The sequence below is a fragment of the Neolamprologus multifasciatus genome, chromosome 7 (assembly GCF_963576455.1).
Source record: "Neolamprologus multifasciatus chromosome 7, fNeoMul1.2, whole genome shotgun sequence".
Taxonomy (NCBI): domain Eukaryota; kingdom Metazoa; phylum Chordata; class Actinopteri; order Cichliformes; family Cichlidae; genus Neolamprologus; species Neolamprologus multifasciatus.
In genome coordinates this window covers 47,213,868-47,240,657 of record NC_140445.1, presented here as the reverse complement: position 1 = coordinate 47,240,657, position 26,790 = coordinate 47,213,868, and the positions used below count along the sequence as shown (strand labels likewise).

The 26,790-nt window shown below is 40.5% G+C and overlaps 1 protein-coding gene across 3 annotated transcripts in view; it reads right to left on the bottom strand.

The window, feature by feature from the left end:
* Positions 1-26,790, bottom strand: part of lingo1a (leucine rich repeat and Ig domain containing 1a) — a 137,270-nt gene that overhangs the window by 23,077 nt on the left and 87,403 nt on the right. Inside the window, exon 1 of one of the 3 annotated variants that reach the window (XM_085164655.1) lies at positions 4,271-5,492. The exons of the other annotated variants lie outside the window; for them this stretch is intronic. The gene's annotated coding sequence lies outside the window, so the exon portion shown is untranslated. Of the gene's footprint in view, positions 1-4,270; positions 5,493-26,790 lie in introns of those variants that run through there. 3 annotated transcript variants of the gene reach the window in all.

Here is a 26,790-nt window from a genome sequence, read left to right as displayed (position 1 = left end):
TGCATGACATTTACACATGCCTCTGACATGCCTCTAACAAGACTGTACTACAATGACATTTCACTTAAGGAGTAAGCAGTGGGCAGAAATCTAAAACAGCCTGAATTTGATAGGTATCTGCCCCCCTCCATTCTAAACCTCTCCCACCTGACTAACACGGGCACAAACATGTGCTTCATGCACTCTGGAAATAAGTAAATCCTGACTTCAGACTTCAAAAAAAATTAAAACCCCAGTCTTTTCAGATACTTTGCTTTTATGCTACTTTACTGTATGTAGAACTGCACAAACTACACCCCAACATTCCCTCTCGGGTCACTTGAAATACAGTATGCAAACAAAATGCAATATCCAATTTTTTGGGGGTGTTTTTTTCTCAGTCGACAAAAATATGTTGCTTATCCGAGTTTTAAAGCATCCATTGGATGCTTATTTGCATTAATTTTCTCTTTAGTTTCCTGCTTTTGATTGCAATGAGCCATGAAAGATATGTCATGCAGTTAAATATTAACGGAAAAGCCAAGTCACAGCAGGATGTGAATATTGTCTGTTAGAATTCACACATCAAGACTTGAAACCCGTGCATTTCTGCATATTACGTGTATGGTAGTTGCAGCTTTGTGACAGGTATCTGTGATGTGACAAATAAATGGTTTCCATTTTGGTGTAAATTCTGGATTAGTGTGCACAATAATCACGTTAATGTTTCTACCATCGCAGGATTAAGGGCAATGCAATTAGAATTACAAATGTAAAATCAGATGCGAAAATGGTAAATGGCCTGTATTTGTATAGCGCTTTTCTAGTCCCTAAGGACCCCAAAGCGCTTTACACAACCAGTCATCCACCCATTCACACACTGGTGATGGCAAGCTACATTGTAGCCACAGCCCTGGGGCACACTGACAGAGGCGAGGCTGCCGGACACTGGCGCCACCGGGCCCTCTGACCACCACCAGTAGGCAACGGGTGAAGTGTCTTGCCCAAGGACACAACAACCGAGGCTCGAAGCCGGGGCTCGAACCGGCAACCTTCCGATTACAAGGCGAACTCCCAACTCTTGAGCCACGATCGCCCTATCGTGGTAAAGTTGAGGGCACAGCAAGGGCCACATATCCTCAAATATCTTTAAACAGTGAATCATTTACAGTAAGAATTGTAGAAATTCCGAATAAATTAACAGATATTCTAAAGAACGTTTTTTTAATAGTAACGTAACACATTAAACATGTGCTTCTTTATCTTTTTGAAGTTTTTTAACAAACCCTGACACTGCACCACCACAAGAACAGTAAATATATAATATGTGCACAACTGCAAAGAAACACAAACACAGAGTGTAACACATAAAAGTAGCTTCAATCTGCAACGAGACACAGCCCCTACATGGCAGCCAGCTGCTACATTATAAAAAAAAATTACACTGTATTTCATAAGTTGCGTTTGACTTGGGCAGGTTAGCCTTATGGGAAAGAAAAGAAATAGATTGCTGTTGACACTGTTGAGGAGCTGTTTCCAGCACCTCTGCTATGCTGTCTGGGACACTTTCCCAATAGATGGAAATACTTACATGAAAGTGATTGCACTGCTGAAACTACAAAAGCGAGAATAAAAATGCTCATGAGTTTTTGACAGCACATATAGCTGTTCCTTCTCTTTACCCACTTCTAAAGATATCAGCCAAGGACAAAAGTGACACGTGAACAAGATGCTTCCTCCTCCTCCCATCAAATAGCCACTATGATCCCACTACAGATCTTTTATAACCACACCACCCAGCCTCGGGCAAAAAGTGGAACGACAGCCGGGGGCTTATAAAAAACAACGTAATTGCAGTCTCATGTGAAAAGTCTCAGCGCTGCCATCCTAGCATTATGTAGGCACCATGGCCTCACAACTGGGAACTAATAAACACTTTGTCAATTCAGTAGGTGTTAGCTTTACACCCAGGATGAGTGTCTCCAGGATACATGTTAACACATCATAAATCCGCTCACTATTGGTCACTTAGTGTGTTGTGAGAAAGCAAGCCTGTGATCAGTCATCATACACTAGCATCATGGTCCACACCATCACCACCCACTTTGTCTTGACTGCTTCTCTGTCCCAGTCTGCTGTCTATGATGAGGCTGATCTCTACCATGAATGAATAATGCTGCACACATATTTCAGTCTGATCTCATTAGTTTACTGTTCCATTCTCTGTCTATATCTGGTTACATTTCAAGCATGGGTTACTAAGACATAACCATTCTTCACTGAAATATAAGGGTGTTATGAGGATCAAGATTTTCCTGTGATATCTGATACTCTGTATTATACTGCCCGCTATGTAGAGATTTAGCTTATTGCAAACATTGATCAGCACGTTGTAATTCAATACTGCATGCCAACAGCAGCATGAATTTGTAGGCCAGAATGGAGAGGAGCGTTTTCTACGTGTGTGTCGAAGCCTACTGTACTGTAGGGCAAAGAGGTTAATCCTACTGAAAAATGTAGATAGTCAAGGTCAGCGGCTGCACATTTGTTTAATGAAGGCAGCCGGGGCGTCTGGACAAAGCGGATCACACACTTCAGGAGCCTCTTAACTGCTGCAAAGCAGCTATGATTGAGTCAGCAGTGTGCCAATCATCAATGAAAACAAAAAAACAGTAAAACATGACAGAAATAGGGCTTTAAGCCTGGGGATGAAATTAACAACCACAGGGCAGGATTAAAAAAAAAAACAAAACAGAAAAACACTTACTGTAATGGGGTCACTCTAAAGTCATTACTGAGTCCAAGAAGCAAACAAAGGTACCTTGATAGGGAGAGCACATCGGACCATCCAACCAAAGCCCCCCACTCACCCACACACATACAGGTGCCACACCCTTGTGGCTGTGTGATATCTCAAAGTGTACTCCCTATCTATCACGTTAGATTGTGCGCCCAGATAATGCCAGAGAAGCTGTGCTGCTGCTGTTGCTGCTGATGGAACGACTGGAGGCTGCTCCTGTTCGAGCTGGCTGTCCGCTCCTTCCGGCTATTTATAACCAATAGAGCTACAGCACTTTATGAATGTCTGCAGGCACAGCATCACAGAGTCTTCTGATGCTCTGCCTCAACAGCTTTTGTGAGAATTATATGCATATAACAGTACACACATTATAATAGGCTGTGCTGCACAATATAGCGGGGAGACATTCAGGGGCCGCTGTCACATTCCCTAAAAATGCAGCCTCTAATAACAAACAACAGATGGAGTGTGGCACCATAAACGCACAAGTTTCATCTTGTGGACTGTTTCGTCGCAATCGGTGCTATATATAGATCCCACGTCTGTAGTCTAGTTGAAAACAAAGAGTCCCAAGTCGTTTCACAAAAAAGAAAAAAAGAAATGCACCACCACACCGCTGCAGAAGCCTGCTTGCTTTTTATACGCTGCCCATTTAACAGATAGCCATCTTTGCAGATGAATAAAATGGCATAGGAGGGAGGATCACGACTGCCTCACACTTCAACACAATGACAAATGTTATCTCAGCAGAGTCTATACGTGGTCAAATAAAGGCTAGATGAAGATAACATTTTGCAATTCACTCACCTCCCTACACACACACACACACACACACAGACACAGTCCATATTCTGCCTCTCTCTCTCACGAACACAAACACACACACGCACACATTCGCGGGACAATTAAATTTGATTAATGCTTTAAGCTTTCGTCCTCTCGGACGAGCACACGCACACGCAGAAATGAGCAGAAAAGCAGATTTAAAATGTGCACCGATAACAAAACTCTAAATGAATTTGGAATATGTCTTTATTGGATGTTTTGATACCTGCAGAGGACGCGCCTAATCACACTCAAGTCCCCGTTTGCTTTTCTGTCCTGTCAACAAATTCTGACCTTATCATTTGGGACTTGCAGGAATATATGTGTATATGTATATTTTTGATTTGACATCGGAAAGCGCTCCTTGGAGTTACAAATAAACCTCTCTTATGAACTGATGTCGCCACTAGCGCACTAGAATTCACATATTTGATGGATGTTTTCTTCAAAGTAGCCAGGGGGAGACCAGGGTTTGGCTGCATACTGTCCACCTCTCTAAAATCTTGGCCTCACCCCACATTAAACCGCAGTGACATAAGCACGGAAACTGAAATGGATCTGCATTATTTTATATATTTTTTTTTTTTTTTTAATTTAAAAAAAACAAACAGTTTTTCCTAAATGTATTTTATTTTATTTCACTGGCTTTATTAACCAAATACTCACCTGCTGTAGCCCTCACTGCTTCCAAGCATCCTTTCGCATTTCTTCCCGACGGCAACTCCCAGCCACCAACACTTAAACTGAGACACAGTATCTCAAGTCCATCTCCTTGATAGATAGCTTTAAAAGATGACAGGGGAGAACAGACACCAGCCAGCCGTTTCCTGCTGATTTCCAACGACTTTCTCCAAAACGGCACTGCTGCAGTTCTGAGACGATAGCAGTAGTTAAAACAGATAACCCACACAAACGCGCACATACAGCGCGATCCTCCCTTGGTAATGGGGCTCCTTGTGAGCCCGAACTCGTCCGATGAGAATAAAGAACGAATGCAAATGGCAGGTAGAGAACAACTCCCACGCACCGCTCCCGATCCAAGCGCACAGCTCCCTGATGCAGTCTCTCCACAGCACACTCTCGGTACTGTGTGACTGGCTGTCGTCAGTGGCACAGGCAATCCGATTGCTGGAGGGAGGGACGGAGATGATCAGCGGAACGCACTCTGCCCGGTGTCCTACTCAAGTGTGTGTGGTAAAGCTGTGTGTTTGCCTGGGCGTGTGTGCCGTGTTCTATCACGTCACATACGCAATTCGTCCATTTAGTGGTATATTCATTTAGACCCCACGCGTTTTGTTAACCTTCCTTATATGTCCAGATATGTCTTTCCAGATTTCAGCCTCTCCTCTGGCGCGCACAGAAACGTTGACGCACACGGACACACGGGACATAAAGCAGCAATATATTCTGAGGGTAAACTGAACCTAATTTGTTCGCGACACCTTTGTAACGTGCAAATGCTTCACCGAAACGTCATGGAAAATACGGTTATATATAATCACATATGTGTCTGAGAAAGAAGTGGAAACCAAAAGGGAACGTGAGACGAGGAAGGAAGGGAGTCTATGAGAAAGTAGCAGTTCCCTTTTTAAAGGCCTGATGGCACTGTGGGCTTCGGGTATTGCAGTCAAACATACACAGGCATTCACAACACACTGCTTCTTCCAGGAGGCAGTCTGTGCAGTATGCTCCCTAATACATACCTGATATTTTACCTCCTGTGATTTTTAAACCGAGTCTATGGACGATCACTTAGAGATGGTAGGTGATTTTTAAAACTGGAAAATAAAATTACAACCCCAATCAAAAAAAGGGTTGCTGTGTAAAAAACGCAGTGATTTCTTGTAATCACATTTTTCACAACAAAAAATAGATATTTAAACTGAGACTTTTTACTGTGTCACTGAAAAATAGGTATTTATGAATTTGATGTCGCCAAAGTGGAACAGAGCAACAAAAGGCTGAAAAGGAAGTGGTAGTAAAAAAGAAACAGGTGAAGGGACGTTTTCCAGGTACTTAGGTTAGTAACATGAGTGGGTACAAAAAGAGCAACTTAGAGAGTTTCTCAGAAGGAAAGATGGGCAGAGCCTTATTAATCTGAAAAAAAAAAAAAAAAAACCCCAACAAAAAAACTGCATCTACAAATAGCGGAGCCATTTCAGAATAACCTTCCTCATCATGAAATTGCTAAGACTCTGAATATTTCATCCTCTGCAGTAACACAATATCAAAAAAAATCAGGAGAAATCGCTGTGTGCAAAGGACAAGGCCAAAAAATCCCAATCCTGGACACTCATGGTTTTCAGACCCTCTGGTAGCACTGCATTAAATACAGGCATGATTCTGACATGGAAACCATTGCTTTGACTGGGGAACACCTCCAGAAGTCACTGTCTGTAAACGCTGTCCAGGATCCAGGATAAGAAATCTATCATACAAAAAAAACATATGCTAACATGATCCAGAGCAACTTATGCTCCCATTTAGATGATGTACTTTTCATGGACGGTCTTGCATTCAGTAAGACGTTGCTAAACCACATACTGCAGCTATTACAACTTCATGGCTTTAGCTGGCCTGCCTGCAGTCCAGGCTATTTACCAACTGAAAATATTTTGCACATGAAATGAAAGATATGAAAAGGAGACACACTGCTGAGCACCTAGAATCCTATATCAGAGAAGACTGGGACAACATTCCTCTCCCAAAACTCCAGCAGTTGGTCTCTTGTTTAGAGTGTGTCATTACAAGAAGAAGGGATGCTACAGTAGTAAGCCCTGTCTCAACTTTTTTTTTCGATTGCTGTCATGAAATTTAAAATGAGCTAAAAAAATTTCACGAAATAATGAAATATTTCAGTTTAAACATTTGGTATGTTTCTATGTTCAGCTGCAAAATCGGACCTATTCATCATAGATATCTGTAAGTTTACATGGTGCTTGCACTGTCTGCCATGACATGTTCCATTTATGAATCATTACTTTGCTGTTAGGTGTAACCCTTAACAATGACCCATTTTAAAAAATTATATATATATCATTAAAAAGTTTTTATCAATGTCATAAACATATAGGACCTTAACTCACTGATTGGTGAAAACTTGCAAAGCACTGTGCCCATGAGTTAATGAATGGTCTTAAATGAAAACCAAAACCAAAAACCAAAACAATGGATTTTACATTGTTTCAGGAAAAATACACACATACTCACGTGCATATAATACAAACACAATTATGAGTGTTTAATTCATTTTCAGAAATAGAGTCACATTAATCTTGTCTAACCTCGAGTGGCCATAATGTTGAACATTAGCATGTTTGTTAGCATGGCAAAAATTAATTGTTGAAATTGAGATTTTTCAGCAATTTTCTAGTTTTTCTCAATTTTGTGCTCATGATAAAACTAATTAATGCGTTCAGTATAGAAGATCTGTAATCATCCATTTAGCCACTTCCTTGATGTCCGCCTGCTAGTCTATTCTTTACTGCACTTCCCACGCTGTCAAAGTCAATGCTGACATCATTACTCAAGACCAATCATTCTCTTGCCCACCTTCAGTGAGCCAATCAGCTCCAACCCATGTGCTTTAAATCTCAGTGCTCTTCTGTCTTCCAGTCTGTCATTTGTACAGCCACCTCCTCCCTATCTCTGCCTCACCCTGCTCAATCAGAACCCATCCAAGTCCCCATCTTCACCAGCACCAGCGTCTATCACCGCTGGGATTCTGTTCTGCCACAATGAGTCTTGGCAAATAAATGAGACCAAATAGATTAATTAATTTCTGTATCACAGAAAATCATGTTCCATTCTTACAAACAATCTCTTGAACTACCTGTTATCTTTGAGTACTGGATGCTGGTGTTAAATGATTTGGTTGGTTTCGTATCACTGATGAACATATTAGGAAGGCACTAACTTATTTTTTTTGTGATTAGCTGAGGTGTAATTACAGTAAAAAATAGAATATTTTGTAACTGAAATATGATTTTGATGGTGTTTACGTCTGTGTACATTAACTGCAAAATGTCTTTAAACTAAGCTAAAAATGAAGTTATTCCTATGTTTTGAAGAGTTGTAGGACTCAGATTTTAACTTCGATTTTAAAAACTATAATGTACCCTATATTATCTGCTTACACAATGACAAAGTCACACAAAATATTTGTCCAGCAGTGTTGAAATCTGTCACTTTTGCATGGCTAAAGCAACTCTGCACAGGAACTTAAGCCATTCTGGCACCACAGCTACTTGTCAATGTCTTCAGCAGCAGATCACGCATGGCCAAGGTACCCTTGCAATGAGTAGAAGGAATTATGTCAGTATTTTAGAGTTATTTCCACGCTGCCTGGCTATAAAACCATTCTGTTAGACAGGGGCTTTTTCTTTCCAGATCACTACCCTAGAACTGACAGTATATTTCCCTATGGATATAAAGTTAAAAATAAACAATTGTAATACATTTTGTGTACTGGTGCTTGACATGTTTCATCAATATATATTACTCATCAGCTGATCGACATGAGTAAAATAAAACTAATAAGTAAATGCACGATTATACACAGATTTGCAGTACTAGTCAAACATGCTCACTGTGTTATTAGATGAATAAAACTCAGAGAAAATTTGATTCCAAAAGGGAACATTTGACTGTGACATGATGCACCTCATAGGCGGGAGGAGAGAGGTGAAGTTCATAGACCTCATTCTTCTCTACTTCGTCTCCATCCTCTCTGCCCTGCTAAGAGCTGCAAACAACAACAGAGGTAACAATGGATACCTAGTGACGCCACAGGCTTTGAAAGGATCCCATCAATAATTAATTTGTTCAGCTGTGTTCCTCAACACTGGCATGCACGCTTGTCCTTAATCTTCTCTTATACTTGGTGTGGGGGGTTTCTGTCAGGTGGATAATCATGACTCTGCAAGATGAATGACTCTGTGATTAGATGATAAAATAACCATTTGCTTGTTATGCTACAATCATTCTTGATAGGTGAGTGGCTTTGTATAGCAAGTTTCAAGGTTGTCATTCTTGTTGGGTAACTATTGATAAGGCTGCCCCCCTAATGAATTCTGATACCGATACAGTCTTTGGCATCATTTTAAGAGTCACTATTGCAACAGAAATAATAAAGAAATATATTTTTGAGAATGAATCATGAAATGTGTCTGCAAGCTAGAATAACTTTCACTCTGACCTAATTTATGTTGCCAAATTAAATTCTGGTGTTCAGAATTTTTTTTTTCCTTCACAGTAGGAGAAAAATGAAAATTTGGGAGTGAAATCTTAACTGTTTTCAACATCAAGTGAAAACTGAATTCACCAGTTGCCGACAGCCTTTTATTTTTGCTGTTTTTGTTTGTTTTTCAGTCTTTGGTCCCTTTGGTATTTCTTTTTTCAAAAGGCAGATTGACTCTTATTATGAGTTGCAGCTAACCATTTAGCGTGTGATCATATATCCATTCAGCAACAACAGATAAATATTAAGACGCCAACAAGTAGTGCTGCGCAATTGTCTGCTGGGAAACCTTCATGCATCTGGATGCTACAGACCAAGCACACCCACATGGTGATGGCATTCCCCAATGACAGTGGCCTCTCTTAGCTGGACATTGCCTCATTTCACAAGAGCTGTTCAAAAAAGACCCAAGGAACAGGACAAAGAGCCCATGGTATTGATCTAGACTCCAGACTCTCACTTTGTAACCCACAGAAGATCAAAATGATCCACTGCCAGCTTTCCCTGCCAGCCATGGGACGCCCATGGTGGTTTTTAAAGTTGTGGCTGATTTGTGTATTTACATGTGTATTCACCTGGTGGGCTGCCAAGATACTGCAGGAATAATAACAAAAACTCAGGTTGAAATTACAACTTGGTACAGTTATATATTTATCTAAATATATTTGTTTATTTACTGTTGGCTGTGCGACAGACTGGCCATCTGTCCAGGGTGTACCCCACCTCCTGCCCTATGGTAGCTGGGATAGACTCCAGCTTCCCTCGACCCAGACAGGGATAAACGGAAGAGACTGTAAGGGTTGATTTGTGAATTAAAACTGATAATAGGAGGTTAGTTTGTTATATTACTCATGGTCCTCATTTACTGCAGTGGCAGGTCAACTTAGTATCAGAGCAAAATGTGCAATAGACATGTTGGTCCGCTGTGTCCAAAATGGAGATGCATGCAGAAGTTGCATTACCAGCAGGGGGAGATCATATATTTTAAGACACGAAGTCGGTGGTGAGCAAAAAACGTACTAAGGATATTTCCGGGTCCTTAATCGTCCGAATCAATTAAGCTAGGGGGCTAATATGTATATATGTGTAAATGTGTCAGTAATGTCTGCTAAATGCTTTCCCGTGATTATTTTCATGTAAAATAGCTCCCTTTGCTGCAATGTTTTGGAGACCAAAGCGTGAAATTGATACGGTGGACCGGCGTTTCTGTTGTTACACACTTTGTCGTGATATTGGGTTGGCAGGTGGGTCACACATTGGCCTCAACGCTAGACTGAGTAGTATTAGCAATTGATCATGTTTTTTAAAAAATGAAATTTTCAAGGAAATGCATCGCTTTATCTTGTATTTTGATTCGAGTGAAGATGTAATATTGGGTGGGTCCCAAGGGAATTTTCTGTTTTTTAAATGTGCTGCAGCACTCTTGACTTTGGGAACAAGCTGGGTTTATTTATTCATACAACAGCAGTCTCACAAAGTGTCTTTATTTTATAGCACATTAGTATATGATACGCCCATGAAATACAAAAATAGTTAGAAAGATGGAGTTTTTATTTTTTAAAGATCTTTAGGAGTATTGCTTATTTTCCTTTGTGTTACAAATCTGCATTTGCTGGTTGTTTTCTATTTTTAAAAATTTACAACCGTGTAAAAAATACTTGGGTATAGCAGGAATCTGTGGTTTGGGCAGAAACCCTTTGCACATTTGCGGTGTGCCACAAAATGCAGCAGCCAGAAACTCTTTGGGGGGGATATGTTAGGCAAGCATTGGTCCTGGCTGGGACCAAATTTGACATCTCATAACACTTACTTGCTCCAAAGTAATATCGATTTCTTTTCCAGAAAAGAAACAACAACAATATAAAGCTAAAAAAAAAACCCAGAACCCAGACACAGCACAGCAAAACTCAACAGCAAGAAAAACCTCTTGAAACAAAGTAAACAGGACTTACAAACCTATAAACTTTCCTTTTCTGTTTTCCTTCAAACTTTGTTGGCTGTTAAGGTGGTCAAAGTAAAGCAGCATTTCTTTTTGCGGCACTTACCTAAAATCCATCTCTTTACTCACTATTCTTCTAATCCTTACAAATGGCAACACACTCCCCACTGTCACTCAAACGTACTCACACATAAATAATAGACACATACATCGACTCACTCATTGTCACTCAGTCTCACACTCACACTCATTTGCCCTGACTTGTGTTATTGTACTGCTATGTAAAATGGCTGGTGCAGTGAAAATGGAAAGCAGTGAGGTTGGAAGGGAAAAGTGCCTCAATGGGCTTTGAATGGCCAAGGTCCTGAATAAGCATTGTAATATGGGCTTGCAGGCAGCAACCAAATATGCAAAGAATTGGATTTGGCATTACTGACATCTAGTTTTACCCTCGCAAATGCGCAACCTACAGAAATACAAAATCATAATTTAGCGGTAATGCACACTATTAACAAGCTTTAACAATGTAAAGGATATTGTTCTGGGACTGCGTGTGGTTTAGGGAGTGATTGCTTTGGTTTTGTAGTATGACATCCTCAGATATAGAACTATGTTCATAACAAATAATTGAAACTCATAACGTTGCAAGAGTTTCAATCCAACATGAAAATGACAGCCATCAAGATCATGAAATCTGTTTGAGATGACAGCAATACACCAAAGGAATATGTAATGGTCATAAAAATGATGACATATTCACATTGATAAGTCAACTAATTGTAACCCTGGTTAACATAACTGCCAATAAATAAAAGCCTGTTAGTAAAAACAGTCATAAGAAATATATCACAGGTGATAAATAAATAGATCATAATGGTTAGAAAATTCATTAAAAACATCAGCAATGATATAATTCATGTTATAGGATTTCATTTGTGTTTAAAAACATGTTAAAAGAGTACAAAACTTGCTAATTCATGGTGTTTTATGTTAATTCAGGTAAAATGGCTAAAATATGTGTTGAGACTCTTATTGTGAAAGGGCACGCTGCAGCGTGACTCCTGTGATAGCCACACCCAATCGGGTTGTTCATTCTTTTTGATGCTAGAGAGGGAGAAATGCAGACAGTCCTTGCGGAGCTGCTGCCTAAACGAGTGAAAAAAGATTAAAAACGAGCCAGAAATCTACATAAAGTCATTTTTGTACTCTGGAGAATATATTTTTTGTTTTTCCGACCTGTCCTTGCCTCGGTGACGTTGTGAACATAACCGAACGGGACTTGGTGAGTTTAGAAATTGTATTTTATTTCATGCAAGAAATGTTTTGTTGTATTATATTGCTCATTTCATGCAAACAGAGAGCCAAGGTAGCAGATTTATGTTGTTTTATGTTAAACACGGTGGATTCGTGCTTAACCGACACACAGGCTGTACTTCAAAGGCCTTTGACGGTGTTTCAGCGCGCCATTTTGGCGTCACCTCATTCACGGCTAAATAAGCTGGAAAAATGGACTTTTACTGTTATTTAAGAGCTACCCTTGTGTTATTTTCGAATGTTTATGCACTTTATTTTGTTGTTATGGTAGGCCATTAAGGTTTGGATCGGGAAATACCGAGCTAGAATCGGAGTTTGATCCGCTGAGCGAGAAACAAGATGGCGAGCCACCCACGGACCCATTGAACTGTACCGAGCAGGAAAAGGGAAAACGCCCCCTGCTGGACGTTGAGCTCTTTTGCTGAAAAACTGGTAGGATTAATCCATACACCTCTGCAAAAGAACAGCGGACTTTCAAAGCACTGGATAATCATTTGGAGTAATTCCAGGATTAATAGTTAAAGGACACAGAGACAACTTTCTTTTCTTTTATTTGTTTGTTTAAGGGGATTATTCAGCCTTTTGCTGAATTGTTTTTAGTTTTTACATGTTTTTGTAAATTATTTTGGTCAACCTCACATTTTAATGCTCTAATAGTGTTAATGGAAATGTAAATAAGTTTGTTGGGTTAAAACAAAATAAGAACTGGTTGAGATTGAAAGGTGAACCTAGAACAAGATTAAATTAAATCTTGGGCCTAAAGAACTGAACTTGATTTAAAATAACACAGTGTTAATGCAAATAGATCAAAGGATAAACTTGAACTTAGAACTTGAAATAAATAAGACAATAACCTAGGTTGAAAATAACATCCTTTTAAAGCCAAATAAAAGGTTTTGAGATAAATAGGATAAACTAACAGAATATACTGAACAAAAAGGGGAAAGAAAATATCTTGTTTTCCTTAAATGTGTGATGTTGGATGTTTTATGTGATGTGTGTTAACTGTCTATTCTCTGTCTTCACAAAATAACAAGCCGGCAATTTAAACGTATTTTCTGGTCTGTGGTCTTTATTACATGCTACACTCATTACTACTCTAGTAGTCGAACCTAACTGGTCCTAGTATACTGTAACGACTCCAGAAGTGTTACAGAAGTGGCGAGCCAGCCAGGAGTAGTAATTGATTCCTCAAGCTTGTTTTCCTGACCCAGACCTCAAAAATAGGCCAAGTCCGGCAAAATGGAAATAGTTGACAGAGAGAATGTTAAAATCCCAAACTCAGTTATTGTTAGTGGGATTACAGGCACAGACGCTGATGAAGCTTTAAAAGACTTTTTAAACAGATATGGTCAAACAGCGAGAACTCTGAAGATAGATGACCCTAAGTCTTCTTACCACAAAAATGCTATTGTAGAGTATGAGAGTGGAGCTGCTCTGTCGACACTTGAACCCTTACTACCCTACACACTTGAATGTCCGAATGAAGTCACTTATCAGATACGAGCCCTGTCACCTGAGTACATCGCAGCTGTTACCAACGTCGCCACCAACAGTTTTTTCAATGAACTGCAAAGCATTGCTAGACTTAGTGGCAAATCTTTTGAAACTGTTCTGCATGAACACCTTTCCCAATGTGCTCAGTCAGTCACACACAGCACAGAAGCAACTATCCCAGACTTACAAAGTGAACCAACAACCCAAGTACAAGCAAATGACCAACCTATCCAAAGTGAAACTGCAGAACCAATCAAAGCTAGCATATGCATCAGCGATTCTGAGTCAGTCAACCAGACACAACCAGATCTACAAACTACTACTCCACAGAGCTTTATAACACACCCTGATGTGCAAAAGGTTGTAGTAGAGCACATAGTGCGAAGTGAAGCTCTTGTCTCACCAGTGAGCGCCTCTTTCCGCCTCAGAAATTTTTCAGGCAAACTGCCCTGTCCTAGTCATGAGGTGGACTTTGATACATGGCGCCACAGTGTAGAGCTCATACTTCAAGATCCCAATCTGTCTGACTTGCAACGCTCGCGGAAAATCTTAGACAGTCTTGTACCGCCTGCTGCCAACGTGGTGAAACCTCTGGGCCCTGAAGCCTTGCCTTCAGCTTATCTTGAACTACTCCATTCAGCTTTTGGCACTGTGGAGGATGGCGATGAGCTTTTCGCCAAATTCCTCAACACATTACAAGATGCAGGTGAAAAGCCTTCACACTACCTCCATCGCTTGCAAACAGCTCTCTCAAAAGCTCTGAAAAGAGGTGGTGTCGTAGCTGGTGAAGCGGACCGGCACCTTCTGCGTCAATTCTGTCGGGGGTGTTGGGATAATGCCTTGTTAACAGATCTTCAGCTCGAAAAGAAAAAAGATAAACCCCCCTCATTCACCGAGCTGCTGCTACAGTTGAGAGTAGAAGAGGACAAGCATACTGCAAAAGAAAGCCGAATGAAAAAACATTTTGCTGCCACCAGACCAAAAGTAGCCTCTCACTCTATTGCTGCAAATGCTGACTTTCCTGCGCTCACCATGCAAAACGATCTCACAGAAATGCGAACACAAATAACTGCGCTGAAGAGTGAACTGACAAGATTGAAACCCCAGAAAGTAGACCCACCAGTAGATGCTCAAAAAGACCTGGTCACAGAACTAAAGGCACAAATCAGTCAGCTTCAAAGCCATCTCGCAACATTAACCCTGAACCCTCCTAGGAAAAAGTCTAACCCTCCGAAAGCTAATGCTAAGACCAACTCTAAAGTACCAGAACGAACCCCTTTGACACCCCAAGCTGCGAAGAGTAGGCCCAGGCCTGGTTACTGTTTCCAGTGTGGCGAAGACGGCCATATTGCCTCTGTATGCCCAAATGACCCAAACCCGTCTTTAGTCACTGACAAAAGGAAACGGTTGAAAGAAAAACAGTTACTGTGGGATAGACAAAACAAGCAGACACAGCCTTTAAACTAAAGGGAGCCCTCATTGCGGGACAAATGGGTGCTACGGATAAAACTAGTCCCACTGAACCTTCACATAAACCCGGAAAACGATTCTCAAACAATAAATCAGCCACTGCGAAACTACCCAAGGGTCTAATTGGAGCTAAGTACACTGCTCAAGTAAAAATCAATGATCAAGCTTGCAACTGCCTTCTTGATACCGGATCGCAAGTGACTACAGTGTCCCAGTCGTTCTATGAAAACAATCTAGCAGACCTTGAAATCCATCCAATACAGGACCTGCTAGAAGTCGAAGCTGCAAATGGTCAGAATGTCCCATATTCAGGCTATATTTGTGTCGACATTACCTTTCCAAAGAACTGTTTTGGTACTGAACTTACCGTGTCTTCTCTTGCATTAATTGTTCCAGACACACGCTCTAGTGTTCAGTCTTCTCTCTTAATTGGCACTAACACTCTTGACCTTGTCTTTGAAAGCCTCTCCTTGGCTGATACAGACCTCAGTATCCTGCCTTATGGTTATAGAGTAGTGCTGAGCGTGTTACAACAAAGACACAAGCAAAAAGAGGACGACAGCTTCGGTCTTGTCACTCTGTCAGGGAAAGAGCCTGAAGTCATTCCTGCAGGCCAAAGTCGAGTGTTAGAGGGTTTAGTCCACGCAAAAACTGAACACTCAGGCAAGTGGGTAGTAGTCGAGACCCCCTCTACATCCTCCTTGCCAGGTGGTGTCTTGGTCACCAACTGTCTACTTACCCTTGCTGAGAAACCCTCACAAAAGCTTCCAGTGGTCCTGCGAAATGAAAGTAAGCATGACATAGTTATCCCTGCGAAAAGTGTCATTGCTGAAATGCATGCTATTCAAGAGATCATACCAAACAGTCAGATCACAGAGCAGTCCAAACAGACTCCCAGCTCGAACCCTGCTGAGCTTAATCTTAACTTTGCTGATTCTCCAGTCCCTGCTGAATGGAAAGAACGAATCACACAAAAGTTAAGTGCTATGTCGGAGGTTTTCGCGCTACACAATACAGACTTTGGTTGCACTAACAAAGTAAAACACCAAATCAAACTGAGCGATGAAACCCCCTTTAAGCACAGACCCCGTCCCGTACGACCACAAGATCTTGACGCCGTACGGAGGCATTTGCAGGAGCTAAGCGATGCAGGTGTCATTCGCGAATCCGAGTCGCCATTTTCCTCACCGATAGTGGTGGTAAGGAAGAAGAATGGAGACGTAAGACTCTGTGTAGATTACCGTAAGTTGAATCTGAACACCATCAAAGACGCCTACGCGCTTCCTAACTTGGAAGAAGCGTTCTCCGCCTTAACAGGATCGAAATGGTTCTCGGTCCTTGACCTCAAAAGTGGGTACTACCAGATTGAGGTTGATGAGGCTGATAAGCACAAAACAGCCTTCGTATGTCCGATGGGGTTCTTCGAGTTCAACCGGATGCCCCAAGGCATAACAAACGCTCCCAGCACATTTCAAAGGCTGATGGAGAAATGTATGGGCGACATCAACCTTAAGGAAGTCCTGGTCTATCTAGACGACCTTATAGTTTACTCCGAAACCCTCGAACAACATGAGACCCGCCTTCTCCACGTGCTTAATCGTCTCAAAGAATACGGTCTGAAGCTGTCGCCTGAAAAATGTATGTTTTTTCAGACGTCAGTTCGGTACTTAGGGCACATCGTCTCCCAAAACGGTGTAGAAACAGACCCCGAAAAAGTAGCAGCGTTAAAAACATGGCCAAGTCCCAAGAACTTGAAAGAACTCCGCTCCTTCTTAGGGTTTGCAGGGTATTATAGGCGGTTTATTAAGGACTTTTCTAAGATCGTAAAACCCCTTACCAATCTAACTGCCGGATACCCCCCACTGCGGAAAAGCAATAGCTCGAAGTCCAACTGCGTCCAATACTTTCAGCCAAAAGCTCCTTTCGGGGAGAGATGGACAGAGAGTTGTCAGAAAGCGTTTGAGACGATTATAGACAAACTGACTTCTGCCCCAATTTTAGGCTTTGCCGATCCCAAGTTGCCTTACATATTACACACAGATGCAAGCACAATTGGGTTAGGGGCAGCTCTTTATCAAGAGCAGGAGGGAGAGTTGCGAGTAATTGCATACGCAAGTAGAGGACTATCAAAAAGCGAAAGCCGTTATCCTGCTCATAAGCTTGAGTTTCTTGCACTCAAATGGGCTGTAACGGAAAAGTTTTGCGATTACTTATATGGCAGTCCTTTCACAGTAATAACTGACAGTAACCCTCTAACTTACATTTTGACCACTGCTAAGTTAGACGCGACGAGCTATCGCTGGTTGTCCGCCCTGTCCTCTTTCGAGTTCCAGCTTAGGTACAGAGCAGGCAAACAAAACATGGACGCAGATGGCCTATCTCGTCGTCCGCATCTCGAGCCATTAAATGACCTTGTCTCCCTGAAGGAACAGGAGCGGATCCGTCAGTTTGTGCAACACCACTTGCCTGGCACCGACCCTTTCACTCACGTTCCCACTCAAGCTGTCAGTGCAATCTGTGAGAAACATCTAGTCCTCCAGTCTCTTGACACAGACCATGCTCTCGCCTGCCCACTTGTAACTTCACTGTCTATGTCCGTTGATGCTGTTCCCGACAGTTTCGACCAGTGTGATCCTTTTCTTGTCATTCCAAGCTTGTCAGAAGAAGAGATAAGACAAAGTCAAACAAATGATCCTGCTATCAGTGAAATCATACACCAGCTTGAAACAGGTGAAACATCTCCTCCTACTGTACGCAACGAGATCCCACAACTTAGCATCCTTCTGCGTGAGTTAAACAAACTTGAGTTGCAGAACGGGATTTTGTACAGAAAAAGGCAAGTAGGTGAAGAGACCCAGTACCAGCTGGTTCTTCCTGAAAGTCTAAGATCTATGGTTTTCAAAAGCCTTCACGATGACATGGGTCATTTTGGTCTTGACCGGACCCTTGATTTAACCAGAACCAGATTTTTCTGGCCAAAAATGGCCTCAGACATAGAGCAAAAGATCAAAAGCTGTAGCAGGTGTGTTTGCAGAAAGACCCTGCCAGAGAGGGCAGCGGCCCTAGTAAACATTCAAGTCACCAGACCTCTAGAGTTGGTGTGTATTGATTTCTTGACGATTGAACCAGATCGCAGCAACACTAAAGATGTCTTAGTTATTACAGATTTCTTTACGAAATATGCTGTAGCAATGACAACTCCCAACCAAAAGGCTAAAACTGTAGCCAAGGCCCTGTGGGAAAACTTTATAATCCACTACGGTTTTCCCGAGAAGTTGCATAGCGATCAGGGAGCAGACTTTGAGTCAAAAACTATCAAAGAGTTATGCGACCTAGCTGGGATTCAAAAGGTCAGAACTTCGCCTTACCATCCCAGGGGAAACCCTGTGGAGAGGTTTAATAGAACCCTGCTAAACATGTTGGGTACACTCAAAGACGAAGACAAGAAACATTGGCGTGACTTTGTTAAGCCACTCGTTCACGCGTATAACTGCACAAAACATGAAAGTACAGGGTTTACGCCGTACGAGTTAATGTTTGGCAGGCAGCCTAGGTTACCCATTGATCTTGCCTTCAATGTCCCCCTGAACCATCACCAGCAGCAATCTCACTCACAGTATGTTAAAGCCCTCAAATCTCACCTTCAGGAGAGCTACCAACTGGCTACCAAAAATGTAAGCAAAGTCGCTGAACGTAACAAAACTAGATATGACAAACATGTAACCGAATCTGTCTTAGGTGTCGGAGATCGCGTGCTTGTAAGGAATGTTCGGATTAGGGGAAAAAACAAATTGGCTGATAAGTGGGAGTCCATCGTCCATGTGGTTGTAAGTCAAAAAGACAACCTCCCAGTATACACAGTCAAACCCGAGCATCACCATGGTCCCACTAGAACTCTCCACAGAGACCTTTTGTTACCTTGTGGGTTTTTGTCAACTGCCCCTGAAAATCCTCCAGCAGTCCAAGTAAAGCCTCATCGGCCAAGCACACGTCAACACCCAACGACTGATCCCGATGAACCTGAACTTGAATATCACTCTGAGGAGGATAACTACCCTCTGTATTACCCTCCACCTCCTCCCAAAGAGATCTCATGGTCGATTGAGGAATACGAAGTAGTCTTTCCTCCCAAGGCTAAGTCAAACCATGCTAATGAGCAACCCAAATCAGACAATTCTCAAGTCTCAGAAAGTGTGACAGTGCCTGATATTGCTCAAGAGCACATGGACATGACGGAAACTGTAAACTTACCTGATTGTGGAAACCTACCGGATATGGAAAACTTACCTGAAAATGACAAAATACCTGAAATGGAGAAACCACCTGAAATGGAAAACTTGCCTGAACCTGCAAAGGAAGGATCTCAGATAACGCAACAAAATGAAATGGACAATGCATCGGATTCAACGAAAACTAATGATGAGGAAGCAACTCAAACTCACGTGAATGGAACTGAACCTGTAAACAATGAAACTGAAAGAAATGACCTCGAAGCAGAGCAATCAGTCAGAAGATCATCCCGAGAGAGAACAAAGCCCAAGCACTTAACATACCCTCAATTAGGCAACCCTCTTGTTGGCATAGTTCAGTCTTTGTTCCAAAGTTTAAGTGAAGCTGTCACAGGCTCTATTGAAATCCATGATATCCAGGTAGTCTGATTTATGCATTATGCAAAGGGGCTTGCATACATTTAAGAGGGGAAGGTGTAACCCTGGTTAACATAACTGCCAATAAATAAAAGCCTGTTAGTAAAAACAGTCATAAGAAATATATCACAGGTGATAAATAAATAGATCATAATGGTTAGAAAATTCATTAAAAACATCAGCAATGATATAATTCATGTTATAGGATTTCATTTGTGTTTAAAAACATGTTAAAAGAGTACAAAACTTGCTAATTCATGGTGTTTTATGTTAATTCAGGTAAAATGGCTAAAATATGTGTTGAGACTCTTATTGTGAAAGGGCACGCTGCAGCGTGACTCCTGTGATAGCCACACCCAATCGGGTTGTTCATTCTTTTTGATGCTAGAGAGGGAGAAATGCAGACAGTCCTTGCGGAGCTGCTGCCTAAACGAGTGAAAAAAGATTAAAAACGAGCCAGAAATCTACATAAAGTCATTTTTGTACTCTGGAGAATATATTTTTTGTTTTTCCGACCTGTCCTTGCCTCGGTGACGTTGTGAACATAACCGAACGGGACTTGGTGAGTTTAGAAATTGTATTTTATTTCATGCAAGAAATGTTTTGTTGTATTATATTGCTCATTTCATGCAAACAGAGAGCCAAGGTAGCAGATTTATGTTGTTTTATGTTAAACACGGTGGATTCGTGCTTAACCGACACACAGGCTGTACTTCAAAGGCCTTTGACGGTGTTTCAGCGCGCCATTTTGGCGTCACCTCATTCACGGCTAAATAAGCTGGAAAAATGGACTTTTACTGTTATTTAAGAGCTACCCTTGTGTTATTTTCGAATGTTTATGCACTTTATTTTGTTGTTATGGTAGGCCATTAAGGTTTGGATCGGGAAATACCGAGCTAGAATCGGAGTTTGATCCGCTGAGCGAGAAACAAGATGGCGAGCCACCCACGGACCCATTGAACTGTACCGAGCAGGAAAAGGGAAAACGCCCCCTGCTGGACGTTGAGCTCTTTTGCTGAAAAACTGGTAGGATTAATCCATACACCTCTGCAAAAGAACAGCGGACTTTCAAAGCACTGGATAATCATTTGGAGTAATTCCAGGATTAATAGTTAAAGGACACAGAGACAACTTTCTTTTCTTTTATTTGTTTGTTTAAGGGGATTATTCAGCCTTTTGCTGAATTGTTTTTAGTTTTTACATGTTTTTGTAAATTATTTTGGTCAACCTCACATTTTAATGCTCTAATAGTGTTAATGGAAATGTAAATAAGTTTGTTGGGTTAAAACAAAATAAGAACTGGTTGAGATTGAAAGGTGAACCTAGAACAAGATTAAATTAAATCTTGGGCCTAAAGAACTGAACTTGATTTAAAATAACACAGTGTTAATGCAAATAGATCAAAGGATAAACTTGAACTTAGAACTTGAAATAAATAAGACAATAACCTAGGTTGAAAATAACATCCTTTTAAAGCCAAATAAAAGGTTTTGAGATAAATAGGATAAACTAACAGAATATACTGAACAAAAAGGGGAAAGAAAATATCTTGTTTTCCTTAAATGTGTGATGTTGGATGTTTTATGTGATGTGTGTTAACTGTCTATTCTCTGTCTTCACAAAATAACAAGCCGGCAATTTAAACGTATTTTCTGGTCTGTGGTCTTTATTACATGCTACACTCATTACTACTCTAGTAGTCGAACCTAACTGGTCCTAGTATACTGTAACGACTCCAGAAGTGTTACAGAAGGAACAGCTCAGCACCCATAATCATTGCTGAACACATTTCTGAACCTTGTTATAGTAGCTTTGACACAATTGTTCCCACAGATGTGGAAGTGGAAAAGCATACAGCAAGAAGGGATCCTGGATACTAACTCTAAGGCTAGTGTTTCTTTGGGCCTACTAGCACAGACCATACTAATATCAGAGGTATTATCTGTCCTATCATAGTAATGAAGAATAAATACTGTGGCAACTTGGCCCTAGATCTGGACCTAGACCTAGCCCAGTGGTCATATGAGCAATACTTTGTCTTCAGTGGTTTATATTTCCCACAAAACAATTGGCAGGCTGCTGCTCTCTTACCGCTACTCAGGCTCAGTGCAGTGTAAGAAAGACTGCAAAGAAAAATGATGCTCCCATGCCACTTGCGCACACTGCTTTGGGCAGACTATCATTCCCATTAAACTAATAACAGTTAGCTTCTTATCTCACAGTGTCTTGGCAAAGTCACTTCCACCCTTGAACACATTGCCTTTGAATGCTGGGGCTTAATTTATCACTGAGGCCCAAATGAGACCGCATAATCCTCTGCAATTTTTTGTTCTTGTATTTCACATTATCACTGATTTCTACTGCATTTTATATATATATATATATTTTATTTTCTTCCATTTTGGAACAATGATGCTGTCCTTTAGTTTCATAAGCAGACAGAATGTTTAATCAAGAAAAAATAGCTGATGTCAGAAGCTAGTACATGAGTGGGTTTATTCTTTTGTTGAACCAATATTCATTATCAAATTATCAACCATTTGAAACTATTCAGATAGTGGAAATTTTTAAAGTTTAATGTAAAATGTGACAGTGGCAATGCTCCCATCCACGGGGCACCAACTGGTCACCAGAAAACAACCTCATACAACACTTGATTCTAGAGAATCAGTGCACAGGTGTTTCAATGCTTTAGAGGCAAATGAAAGTCCAACAGGTCCCAGGTCAGTTAATTTTCTCTCTTGCCATTTAGGACTCGGGTAAAGATCAATTTTCTTTGTTTTACCTTTAAATAATGCAGCCCACAGCTAGAAAGACTAATTTAAACAACACCACTAACAGAATATAATAAAAACGTTCTCAGCAATGAGCAACAAAACAGTTTGACCTGGAAATATTCATATTATTGAAAGCTCAATTATGCTTCTTGTCTTTTCTTTTTGCAAACAGGATAACATGGCTAACATGAATGAAAGCTACAATGATCTTACTCGTTTTTTTTAAAATGTTAAATGTTAAACTATCTTCATTCATTAAGAAGTGTCAGCTTTAACAAAGCAATTCAGCACCACTGCTGCTAAATTTGATCAATGATACCATTAACAATAGCTGTCAGTTAGCTGGGTGTGGTTAAGCTCATGCTGAATAAAAAGACAGAACGTAAAGAGAATAAGAGAATATTATTTTCTTGCTATCACCTTAAGAGTCAAAAGAATATACTTTGGATTAAGACTCATTTAATTTACTGAGGTACTATAAATAAATCCAGCCAGAAGAAAAAAAATCTTCTGTGTTCAACAATGTTGTTTTTTAAATAAATTACTTTTTTTTTTTAGTTTTTTAAAAGTAAATTTAAGAGTGAAAGCATTTTCTGTCTTGCTTACTTTGACTTATACCCACTGTCATTTCTTGGACAAAGGTCAAAGACCTTTTCTGATCTGTGTTAGTCTCTCTGGTGGGGGTTACCTTCTACTTGGTGTCTCTTTGTGGGCCTTCATCTTTCTGATGTTTCTAGTTCAGCGTGTACTCCACTGTCCTTGATGCTCAGTTCTGGTTTACAGATCATATGATGATTGCATCCCTGCTGCCTTTTTTTCTTGTTCAGCAGGTAATTGGTGACTCTCCTGTCTAGGACAGCTATAGCTGAACTTATCTGATCAACCAATGCTGCAGATTTTTCTAATGCAGATTTTTACAAAGATATTACCCAATAATATTGGGATAACAGGATAACATAATATTACCCAATAATATTGGGTAATATTATTCGGTAGTTTTCATTAATCTGCAGGAGCTTTGTCACTTTGTATATTCTTCTCTTACATATTTTGAGACAATATTGCTTGATCTAATACTGTGTAAACAGGACTGAATGTCTTTCTTTTTGTATTTGCTTCATGATCCAGTCAGTGACCAGCATGGCAGTCCTTTTGTCTCTTGTGTTTATGGTGACTATCCTTTAAATTCAAAGATCGGACAGAATGCAAATATTACAAACACTTCATGCCTTACATAAAACATAGTTACATGGCTAACATACAGAGAAATACCGTACTTGTTTGACAAGCTTTGGAACAAAATGAGCAAAAAGTGTGACCTCACCTGTTAATTTGTGTTTAAAAAAAGGTTTTAGGGTGCATACTTTTTAGAATATAGTCAGTATTTAAATAAACAAATATACACATAAATAACTCCAAAATGTAAAGAAACGATCCTATATGAATGAACCTCTTAATGGCGGCTGTACAATTTAGTGGTCAACCACTGTAGTTGCTCTTTTATCTTGTAGAACGAGCCGTTTGGGTTTTCATTTTGCCAACAAGACAAATGTGACAAATGTGTTTCCCTATAGACAAGCTATTACAAGCAGTGGTTTGGCCTCAGACCCCTGCAGATATTCTGCTCATGGCCTCTGAAACAATGGCTCTGTTTTTATTTATTTTTTTCATCTGCAGGGCACCATCCATTGCCAGGGCTACTCGCTTGTCATCTTGGCATACAGACAATGGCTTCCGGACACAAGAGCTCCTTGTAAAAGATGTTGCCACCCCTCGGTCTCTGTGCAGTACAGACACACATAAAAATCCCAGCAAACACTTGGACACATGAAAACAGGCACACACAAAGCTAATCTAGACCTGAATCAAATCGTATCCCTTTGTTTTTGAGATGGTAACTGAAGGTGAGGGAGTGGTATTGGGAGATTGGGAGTAGGATACACTGGTAATCACTATTTCAAATAATTTCACTATCCCCCACCGCCCACACTCTCCTCACTAACACTGCACTATTTCCAAAGGGCAGGGAGAGATTTCAATCTCTTTACAGCTGCCACCATGACTTTAGTAAATTGTTGACAGCCAAATCCATGTCGATCTGCTGAGTGATTGCATGCTGCAAAAGGTCTAATCTCATTTTCTCTGCAGCTCACACTGGCTGTAAACGAACAGACATTAAGTTGAAGTTAAGTTAAAACGTTCAATCATAGAAGCCACGCCTAGTTAAGAGTATTATGGAAAATCAATCATCAATAAGCCTTCAAAGCTGTTTGGTACAATAAGACTATGAAATGTTAAACTGTCCATTGTGAAAACTGTATCTGATACAAACAGTGTGTGGCCTTATAGTGTACACTTCACAGAGGATGTAGATGACCTGTGTTATTAGATTTTGCTGATGTCAAACACATAAAAATGCTCCGAGAAGCTCAGCGCCTCTGGCTAGTTTTTCCATGGCATGCAATCTTAACGCTATTCATGCATTTAACAGTGTCACTAAAAGACATGAGTCATGAAAAAAAAAAAAGCCGATGTATACGAGCTGTGTAATTTAAAAACAGGCCTAGAACAAAGCATTTCATACAAAAGTCAAACTGGTTAACAAAAAGTGTTTAATATTATTGCTAATATTTAATCCATGTGTTCTAGGAAGTATTTAAACACTAACTGCACTAGACAAATAAATAGATTAAATTCGACCATAAGTGTGTTTCAACAACACTTTCAACCTGAGCAGAACATATGCAAAATTTACTAACCTTACAAAACTATCTACTCAGCCTCCTTTTTACAGCTTAGATTTACTTCACACAAATTCACTCTATCTATTCATCCAGTATTCATCAGTCGGTCCAGGCAATCTTCTCATCTAATATATTCTAAAAACACTCTGAATCCACTGATTTATAAATGCCATCATTTTATTATAAAATATTTGTCACATTGGTATCATAGCCAAGTCAAATTTTCACCCTCACCTAGAATATTTCATTGCAACATGTCTGTCTTTAACACACCAACCAATGGTTTGTGATCTACTGCACATTAGAGCGCCATCCGGGCAACAAAAACCTGTTTCTGTTAAAGAGAGCATGAGAACATGTTCATGCCAAGTAACTAAAAGGCAGCTTGCTTTTTAAGTCCTCACACATTTCGGGGTCAGCCTCGTCAGGCGATTTCCTTTGCCTGTGGAGGCCTCTGGACAAAGGTGGGAAATGAGAGGAAAAAAATACTGGTGAGGAATGTGGCAGTTACTCTGGACAACCAATTGCCTACTAACACTCACTCCAAGTTCTCACAAGCCATGAAAAACAATACAGCATGTCAAGTATCTGGCTGCTTATATAAAAAGTAAAATTTGGGGTATTTTGATGACTCAAATGCCCAATAACAATACCCCAAGGACATCATGGAGGAGTGTGATGAAGTCCTATCAAAAGATGATGTTAAAGACTGGAAAAAGTGATGCTAGAGAGAAATCACACAAAGTTAGATGGTTTTAACAAAGGACTGAACAAGACTTCTATTGTACACTACTGTATATAAACAAAGGTATTAGATGATAAAGGTGTTTAGGCCCTAGCCATTCACTCTGCCTTTACAAACATTTGTAAAAGAATGGTTTGTTCTAAAGGGCCATAGGAGTCAAGTCAGTTGATGCAATTTCTTGCATTCAAAATATTCCATGATCAGCAGTAATTTGCATTACTGAAAAGTAAAAGAGTTTAGGAACCATAGCAACTCAGCCACAAAGTGGCAGACCACATAATGTTACACAATTGGGGTTGCTGAGGCGCATAGTTCATAAAAGGTACCAAAGCTCTACCTATTCAGGAACGAAAGAGTACCAAACCTAAAAAAACGTTGTGCCAGGAGCTTCGTGTGTTGGGCTTCCATGGCCAGAAGCTCCTGTAGGTGTAATGTGTAGGTGGCCGTGGACTTTTATCTATATTGTGCAGATGCAAAATCAGTAGGGAACAGGCCAAGACAATGAATTGAGAATGAGTCATAGCAGTAGTTTCCTCTTATGAGGTAATGCATATGCAAAAACTGGCATTCCACATAAGCGCATATGTTGTTTGAAGAACAGTAACAGTTTGCCTAAACTAGTGAGGCTGATCTGACAGCTTTATGGCTGGACACATATGGAGAGTAACTTCAAAAGAAATACATATTCACTATTTAGGCAAGGACATACCAAATGAAATGACAGCAATGCAAAGCATCTCACATTCAGCAGGAAATTCTCACAGTGCTGCGGTCAGCTAAATGCTGCTCCATATTTTTAGACTGTGCTCCTACTG